This window comes from Castor canadensis, chromosome 18 (genome assembly GCF_047511655.1).
Source record: "Castor canadensis chromosome 18, mCasCan1.hap1v2, whole genome shotgun sequence".
NCBI classification, from domain to species: domain Eukaryota; kingdom Metazoa; phylum Chordata; class Mammalia; order Rodentia; family Castoridae; genus Castor; species Castor canadensis.
Window position 1 is genome coordinate 12333881 of NC_133403.1, and position 9600 is coordinate 12343480.

Consider the following 9600-nt stretch of genomic DNA (forward strand, 5'->3'; position numbering starts at 1 on the left):
CTGACTCAGGCTGGTCTCCAGTTCGTGACACAGAGACCAGGCCTGACACTGGCTTACCTGTGCCTTCTTTCAGTACCCAACACAGAACCCAGGCCAGAAGGTGGGTACAGTAGAGACCACACCATGGCAACCCAGAAGCCTCCGTACATGACCCACTCAGGGTCCTGGGTTCCAGCCAGGGAATTGTAGTGCCCATGGAGCATTCAGCTATATTCACAGGCTTAGCTGCTGGAACAAGGAGGTGATCACCTTGCTTAATGTAGGCCACACCTGGGGCCAGGGCTAGTTAGAGATGGCAAAAAAATCTACAGTGCAGAGCAGGATGGGCAGGCCAGGTAGGGCACTGCAGAGTGTATATGAGTGTGCATGAAAACAGATATCCAGAGTGCACTGAAGCTAGACATTCCAAGAGGAGCAACTGGGGCTGCCTCCCTGCATGCTATGTTGTTCCTGCCTCTGTCATCCTGGAGCTGCCCTTTGCTGCAGTTTTGAATGAACAGTGAAGGAGTGAATGAGCCGTTAGGATTCCCTTCCCCTGGGGTTACATCAACACCACTGAGACCCAGAGGGCAGAGGACTGGCCTACTGCCACACAGCTGGTTGGGGAGGGGTTAATCCTTGGTTCCCACCCCCCTGGAGGGGACAGAACTTCTGTAATCAAGGCCCCTTTGCCACAGGAACAAGTCTACAGGCTTGTTTGTCCACAGCTCATCCACCTGTCCCCATGGCTACCTCCCTTATCCTCACAACATTGTCTCAAGGCTGCCCTGTCACCCTCTACCTGTCCCTCACCACACTTCTTCCTCACCCCTGCCTCTGTCTCCATGGCCGCCCCACCCTGAGAGTTGATGAAGAGCACCATTTAAGTGCCCAGGGGGAAAAAAAATCAATTCGCCTTGTTCCACTTTAATTCATCAGTTCCATTTCTGATAAATGTCCCTGTCCCAGCACGGGGGTCACCATGGAGCAGCAATGCCCAGAAGACATTAGTGGCTAAGTCAGGAAAGTTGAGGCAAGGGTCTGGAGGGAAGGGGCTATGTCAGAGCCTCAGCTCAGGGCCAGCAGCGCCCCCCTCCACTCCTCCACACACACGTGCAGTCAGTCCCAGACACTCCAAGATCACAGCCAAGCCTTGGGCCCTGCCATCAGGACCCACTCACTCTCTCTAAGGTGTGAAGGACTGTTTTTACCCTCAACTTGAGAGAAGACAGTGTGCCTTCTTCTGTTGGGGGGCTTTAAGGGGGCTTCCCAGGGAGGCCTCCAGGCAGTAAGCAAGGGACATGGGTACCCCTCCTATCTCTAACCAGGAACCAAAGTCTCTGCTCCCTGGCCCTAGAGCCATACCAAGTCAAGTGGCCAGATAAAAGAAAAAGGGAGCCCCGCCTCCCCCAGCAGACAAGAACTTCTCCAGGATGGGGCAGAAGGAGCCTGGAGCACATGTTATATGGCATGGGCATCGGGCCTATCCTGCTGAAAAGGATGGTCCCTCGTGAGTGGCTTCATCCCTGTCCCTGTCTGGTCACCAAGGCCATGCTGAGGTGGACTTGTTCCATGAGCCCCTGACCTCTCATCCTCAAGAGCTTGCATTCACTCAGTGACCAAAGTGGACTCAGAGGTCAAAACTCAGCTCCAGGTCTTCCTGCCAGGGCTCAGACCCAGCTTCCTCACTATGAACCAGGAACATCGTCGGATGGGATTAAATGGGCTGTGCAGCGGCTGCACTGGGCCCTCAGAGGAATGAGCTGGCGCTGGAGGACGAGTGGATTAGACGCAGGGTCAATATTTGTGGAATTGAATTGAATCCGTCAACTGGGAGCCATGTGTGTTCTGGGTAGTTCCATAGTTTCTGCTTTGGGCAGGCAGAATCCAGCACCGGGCCCCTCAGTCAGAGTACAGGTCGGGGGCAAGAGGCCTATGGAGCCCCATGTTCTTGCAGGTAAGGCAGGGTGGGCTAGGGACAGGGGGATCCCACTAGCAAGAGGGGTAGGTTGGCTGGGGTTTCAGGCTGTGGAGAGTGTGCCCTGATCTCCAGGGACATGGAGACCCTACTCCCGCTTCTAGGACCTAACTGAGGCTGGGGCTAGGGGAGGAAAAGAATCTGGGCCTTCTCTCCCTGCAGCTGGGCTACAGGACTGCACTGTGAACTGTGCTGGTTGTTAGTCAGAGGGGCACATGGGATGACAGTGTGGAGGCCAGGAGGCAAAGAGAAGCCAGGTCAGGGTGGGCCCAGGTGATGAGACCGCTGTGTCTATGGCCACCATTCTCTTCTGACCACTACTTTCACTCTGCAGCAGGTGGCCCTAATCAGATAGTAAGAGGATACCACGGTGACCCCAGTCAGGGTGACCCCAGTCAAGGCCCATCCCAGCTGCCCCAGTACTCCACCCCGGAAACAGCCCAGCCCCAGTCCCAACTCCCTCAGCTTGGAGCTGGGGGTGATGGAGGCTTATCTTCTGCCCACTTCCAATCCCCAAAACCCAAATTGGATTATTCATGTTTAGAAAGCAGCAAAGCTGCTTATATTTGAGCAAGGGCTCAGCAGATTACACCAGGCCAAGAGGGTGCTGCCTGCATGCAGGGAGATTTGGGGAGGAAAAACTTCACTAAACAAGTGTTAATTGAAAACAAACTCAGGGGGATGATCCGCCCCAGATGGACTGGCCCAGTAAACACCTTCTTGCATTTGCTTCCTGGGGCCATGGGGAGAAGACCAGGGTTAGGCCACAGGCCACTGGGCCCCAGGACATGAGGCAGAGTCACAAGCATCCAGAACTGCCCAAAGAGGGATGTGAAGCAGAGCTCCACAGCTCAGGCTAGTGACCCTCTGAAACCCAGGGCCTGCTCTATGGGAGGCTTCATACATGACTGTTATAATGTCACATCCATTCCAGCAACTGGGAGTGCCTCAGAGTCAGGGTCCTCCAGGCCAGACTGAACACAGGCTAGGCCTGGAAGGGACACTGAGGCAGGCTGGGCAGAGTCTGCTCAGTGTAGCAGAATGTGGGGGCCTGGTGGATGGGCTGAGTAGCTGGAAGCTGCTCCTATCAGCATTTCTGGGGAGACCTCTGTGTCCCTTCTCTCAGCCCCACAGGCCAGGGCCTGTGGTCACCAGGAGCCCACGGTACAAATTAAACTGGTTTAGGAAGAGATTGTGCTCTGGGTGGTCAGGGCTCTGTGGCCATTTTGCCCTGAAGGGTGTCCCTGCTCTCCTGAGCCTGGTTCCTAGGGGCCACCTGCCCCAGGCCTCCCTGTGTCCTGGGTAGAGAGTGGTCTCCTGGCCTGAAAGGGGAACAGGAAGAGATAGAGAAGAAAGAGCACATGGGAAAAGCCAGGTGCTCCTGACAGATGTGGGGACTCCTGGGAGGGAAGCTGAGGCTGGCAGGAAAGGAGGTGGCTGACGAAGTACCCCAGTGCTCCCCACCATATTCTGCTTTCCACTCATCTCCTAAGGCCCACACAGCTGAAAGCAGAGCCCATGACCGACCACACCCAGCCCCTTGTGGGTGAAAGAGGGGTGGATGGAGTGGACGGGGCTATTGGGATGTAGAGTTGCTGGGCTGATGGACAGGTGGAGGCACAAGCGTGTGAGGGGGCCTGGGATTCTCTGAGTTCAATTCTTGGGGATTCCCTGGCCTGATCAAAGAACCAAAGCCTCCCACGCTCGCCCAAGAAGTTGTGGCCCCTGTGCCTTGGGTCAGGTTCTCTGATCAGGCTATGACCATCCTCGGGCTGGTCTTCCAGCTCTTTGTGATCAGCACTCAAGGCCCCTCTGCCTCATGCTGCAACCCGTCAGCTTCAGCAGATCCCCCAACAAGCCAGGGCCATCAATTATTCAGCTTCTGCCTCTCAGCCTTCTCTCTGTTAGTACCTCGTAAAGCCGAGGAAGATAAATCTCCTCTCTGCTTGCATCCATAGCACCGACAGGGAGCAAGGCAAGCACCAGGGCAATGACAGGCCCCGGCCCCCAGGCCCCCTGGGTTCCTGAGCCAGCACGGAGCATCCTGGGCAACGCTACACAGCTCTTCTGCTATTAAATCCATAACTCATCGGAGACACAGCAGAGTGAGGTACACCATCTCCATGATGAGGACAGGTGCACCAGGTCATCGGAACTCAAGAGAAGCCGAGGCGAGGGTGGACAGCCGCTGTACACAGGTCGAGCCAGGATCCAGGGGCTGCCATTCAGCCTGTGTGGTGTGCAGATTCCTGGGCTCTGCCCCCGGAGAACCTTGGAGCCAACTCTGCTCACGGAGATGGTGGCGGATTCTGCAGGGGCCAGGGCAGCCACAGAACAAGCAAGGCAAGCAAGGGACGGGGGACACCCAGGGGCACACAGTGGGGCCTATTTGCATGTCCTTGGCCATACCCAGAGTGACTAGTCAGCAGCCCTAACCACAGCTGTTAAGAGCACAGCTGCTATGCCAGAGCCTGGTGCAGCCAGGGAGACTGGGGACCTGCTGGGCCACCCGGTGGAATGCTTGCAGGGCCATACCTCCAGCAGGACTATCCTCATGAAACCTGACGACCTGAGCAATCTGCCATCTTGAGAGCTTGTTTGGAGGTTCTAGCAGGGGAGCGCAGCTACTCGTATACCCTTGACCGAAGAACGGTCCTCCTCTATCGGGGATGGTCGTCCTCTTCGACCGAGCGCGCAGCTTCGGGAGGGACGCACATGGAGCGGTGAGGGAGGAAGGGGACACCCGCCTAGCCAGCCAGATCAGCCGAATCAACCCTGGCGATCAATGGGGTGACAGATGTCGCAGCCAGATCGCCCTCACATCCCAATCTGCCATCTTGAAGGGTCCAGGTCAGCCCCCCACCCCCTGCCTAGCCTGCATGACCAGGGGAGGGTTTGTTAAGTGATGGAGAGATGGAGTTTTACAACTCCCCCTCCAACCTCAGCAGGTCCTAGGCCTACCTCAGCAGGAAATGGAGCTTGGGTAAAGGTGGGGGGGGGGTAAAGTCACCAGACAGCCAAACTAGAGTGGGCCGGAGAGGGACAGAGGAGGAGATGAGATCCTCTTCCAGAGCCCTGCCCTCGGTGGAGCCAAGCCCACCCTTGCAGACCCTCCACCTAGAGGTCTGTCCCAAATCTACTGGCAACATGGGAAGACTTGGGCTCTGAGAAGCCTGGGAAGCCCTGGCCTCTGGAGGCCAGTGAAGAAGTGCTGGCCACCCTGTCTCCAGCCCCCATCTGTCCCCTCCTCTCCTCCAGCTCCATAAGCCTCCACAGGGCAAGGGCCATGACTGAGGTGACCGAGGGCCGGAGGGCCCGACCAGTCCCTGCAATTAGCAGTAATGAGTTGACAGGTGCTGGGTGCAGGCCCAGGTCGAGTGCTAATCGAGGCTGGTAATTAACTCTACAAGCTGGGAAGTGGTGCAGCCCCTCCTCTCCCTGTCCATTAACGCTCTGATGTGGCTGGCACCTGCCCTGCCCCACAGCTCACAGCTGCATCAGCCATAATGATGACATGGTGACTGTACCAGAGAAGCCGGGCTGGCTCTGGGGACATCCCAATCCCAGCCTGAAGGGCTCAATGCCTCCCTGACTCCCTCTATATGGTCACTGAGCCCATTCATAGGCTCCCTCTCAGGGCGCCATTTCCTAGGGGCCTCCTGACTTCCTGCCTCGCATCCCAAGGAACAGGCACACCCAGCAGTCTGTACCAGTCTTGTGTCACACCAGATGGGGCTCTTAGAGACTCTGTCTTAAGCCACCTCTCAATGCCTCCTCTGAGACTCGGGCTGCTGCAGGTCTGCACAAAGCTCACTCACTCCTATAAGGACACAGGAAGGCCATTTGGCCTGTGTCCAGTTGTGGGTGCAGTTGACAGTGCCACACTGACCATGTGGTACCCATTTCTGCCACAACTTCAAGCCCTTCCCTGTCCAGACAGTCCTGGACAGGGAAGACCCAGTCTCTCTCTCCCTCTAGATCTCAACCTCTGTTAATGTGGCAAGTGTTGGTATCTGAACCAGTGTCCAGCCATATCTGGGTGATGAATGGGTTTCTGTAGCCTGGTTCTGAGTCGCTATCTTCTCCTTGACAAGCAAAAACTGAATTGTCAAGTTTGTGCCTAAAGGCTAGCCCATCACTATCGGGCTCTACCTTGTCCCAGCCATGCACCAGTTTTGTCTTGGTTTCCATCTCTGCCTGACTTGGAAGTGGCTTTGTAGTGTCCCCAGAAACACTCACTTTTCTGCCCCAGGATGAGAGCTCACTGTTAGGACCTGGTCCGTGTTCTGCAGTCTCCTTCCTTGGAAACGGCCACCTCTTACAGCAGACACCCTTTGGCTGGCCACCGACTGGGGCGAGTGGTGCGGGTGCTGGGCCCGGGGGGAGGCTGTCTGTAGACCCTTCCTGCTGTGAGCAATAATGTTAGCCTTATTGACAGGCAGTCACAGCCTCTCCTGTACGCTACAACCGCCCTCCAACTCGCACAAATCAGCCAGTGTCAGCTGTGACAGAAAACACTGCCACAGTGGTCCTGAGCATCCGTGGGAGATGAGTTGTGACGATGGGAGGATGTCTGGCGATGCTGAAGCCTCGCTGTACCACTCTTCAGAGGACCATGGCGTGGCACGTTCTCTGCAGGAGCAGGAAGCAGTGAGAGGAGGTAATGAGACGCTGATTTCAGAGAGCATCCTGGGCCCTGCAGGAGGCAGTTTGCGGAGGGCCAACAATTGCTGCACGGACTCCATTCTATCAATTCCCAAAGACTCCATTGCTGTCAGAGTGGGGATTCAGCCTCAGCACACAAGGGAGGCCCTGACAAAATCCATGTAATACCTGGGCAGCCACGGAACTACTGAGGGGCTACAGAATGTAGGAAATCAGAGCCTAGGACAAAGAACCAGGAAGTCTTTGGGAGGAAACATTTCTGGAACATTCCAAAAAGATCCCCCATGTACCCTTTACTAGGCTGGGCATGTCATACATATTACCCCCATTTTACAGGTAAAGCAATTGAGGCTCCAAGATGCACAGAGGCTCAGCCTGCATCTCCCATACGTGGCAGAGCTGGGATTCCTTTCCAGGACCATCTGAGTGAAGTCCACCTAAAAATGTCTCCAGTGAGTGAAGTCAAAAGCAAGAAGCCAGCAGTCAAGGGTGTCCTGGGGTAAAGAGGGTGAGAGCAGAGCACGCAGAATGGAGCCAGCAAGCCAGAGAGCACCAATGTCCCTGCTGCCCTGAGCCTGTCTTTCCTGCTGTCATGGACTCCATCCAGGCCTGGACATCTGGCCCCCATCCTGGCCACCACTGTCCATCCTGCACAGGCCATAGCAAAGCTCTCCAAAGCAAATGACTAATCACGTAGGTCCAAGTCCCTCGGTTTTCAGCATACCCAGCTTTACCTGTCTCTCAAGGACCAGTTCCCATTTCCCTCACCAGTGACCACTGCGGTTTTAGCTCATAGGTTTTGATGGGGGCCACAAGCAGGATCTGTGACAGTTCTGGGCAGAAGAGAGAGATCCATGATCAGCCACTCTTACCCACTCCCCACCCAACTGGCCCACCTGCCCTCCCTCCCTTCCCTCCCCAGCCCCAGCCCTGTTGTCCTGAACACCTGCCAAAATGTGCCTCCCCCAGAATATTCCCCAGTCCTGTACCACCTGGTCAAATCCTGACTCAGTCATCCGAGAGTACTCCAAGAGTATCCTAGGATCCCCAGCTCACCCCACCACTTTCTCCTCCAGCCCCCCTCCACCAGCCCCTGTCCTCAGCTGTGTCTCCTCAGAAAGCCAATGTTCACTTTTTGTGTTCTGTAGGATTACACTGAATAAGCCTCCTTCAGCCAGGGTCTTAGTCCTCTCAGTAGCTGCAGCTATTAAGAAAAGTTTATACAGGAAGACAGGCAGTGGGGAAGGTAGTAGGACAAGAGGGAGGAAGGAGGGAGGAGGGAAGAGGAGGAAGGAGGCAGAAAAGACCTAGGGTATCCTCTAGAACAAGATGTGGGGCACACCCACATAGGGCCAGGTGGGGTGGGGTATAAGGCAGAGATGACAGGAAAAGAATTTAAAGGACTGAAAAGAACAGGAAGTAAACAGAGGCAAATATTTACCGAATCCCCAGTGGGAAAGAACTTTCTAAGAATAAAAGCAAAGATGAGTGCACTTTGTGTGGAAGCTAAATTCTCAGGTGGCTCCAAAGAAAACATCAAGTTAAAAGGCAAGCAATGAGTCAGGTAAATTTTTGACACTAACGTGACAAAAAATTAATACCATTAACATGGCACGAGCTGATCTGAAGCAAAAACACTGAGAAGGACGTGAGCACACTGCAGAAGAGGCAACGCAGATGGCTGCACCCCTGAAAGGAAGGCTTAAGCCATTCAAAGTACCAGCCCCGCCCCCACTCTCCTACACCTGAGCCCCTGAATGCAGACAGCCAACACATCCCAGCCCTCTGCCCCCACCCCTGCACTGCCGGAGCCCCTCCTCTTTGGAAGGCACCAGTCAGCAGGACCTTTTGGAGGTCATAAGACAAGATGTGACCCAGGTAGTGAGATGTTTAGCCTTAAGCTCAGGAATCAGAGATAGCCATGTGGGCTCAGATGTCAGCCACAGAATTACTTATAACTACAAAAAAGATGGAAACTGCTATAATAACCAACAACATTTTTGCATCAATGCTGGGGAGTCACACCATGGAACAGCACCTAAACAGATGTTTACGATGGAACCCAGCAGCATGAGACAAATGCAAAGACGGACACATGAACTTGGAAGGCAGAGTGTGTACACAGGACAAGATTGGGAGGAGATAAATAAACTGCAGTTAGCCATTAGGGTCTCCATTATTTAAGATAAAGATATGAAACAGATACAAGAAAGAGATTATTGGGTAAACCCTGGCCAAGGTCAAAGCAATAATGTCAGGATCTTCTGCCACCTAGGATTTCCCAGGTTGCCTTGTCCCTGGATACAAGGCAGCTCTCAAGGGATTGATGGATGCTCAAGTGGTCAGGTAGGTGAAAGGTGAATGGATGGATGGACAGACACACAGGTAGATGAGTGGACAGGTAGGTGAATGAATGGTTGGGTGAATGCATAAGTGAATAGATGAATGATAGCTGGATGGGTAGATAGGTGGAAGAATTGACAGATGGGTGGGTAGAGGGGTGATTGGGTAGATTAATGAATGGATAGATAGGCAAATGGTCAGATAAGTGGATGGATGGATTAATAGATTGCTGGTAGTTGGTCAGATGGATGGATAGATGGGTAGATGAATGGGGATGGATGGATGGATGGATGGATGGATGGATGGAGTAATAGATTGCAGACAGTTGGTCAGAGGGGTGGATAGATGGGTAGATAGTCAGATAGGTAGATGAATGTGGATGGATGGGTAGATGGATGGATGGATGGATGGATGGAGTAATAGATTGCAGAGAGTTGTTCAGAGGGGTGGATAGATGGGTAGATAGTCAGATGGGTAGATGAATAGAGATGGATAGATAGATGGGTAGACAGACTGGAAGGTGAATGGATGGTTGGATGGACAAAATGGATGGGTGGAAGGATGGGTGAGGCTTCTGATTGGTAAAATTTAGTCAATGAGACCTCCCCTAGCCTGTTCCTTCTCCTCGGAACTTT

At 54.1% G+C, this 9600-nt stretch overlaps 1 long non-coding RNA gene across 2 annotated transcripts; it reads left to right on the top strand.

Moving 5' to 3' along the window:
- The first annotated feature begins 1652 nt into the window (after nucleotides 1–1652).
- Nucleotides 1653–7532, top strand: LOC141418795 (uncharacterized). 2 transcript variants are annotated; one of them, XR_012443437.1, is made up of 4 exons: nucleotides 1653–1936; nucleotides 3916–4300; nucleotides 6396–6617; nucleotides 6959–7532. It is a non-coding gene; the product is annotated as an uncharacterized lncRNA (long non-coding RNA). The 2 variants fall into 2 exon arrangements; XR_012443436.1 differs by having other exon boundaries at nucleotides 6396–7532.
- The last annotated feature ends 2068 nt before the right edge of the window (nucleotides 7533–9600 follow it).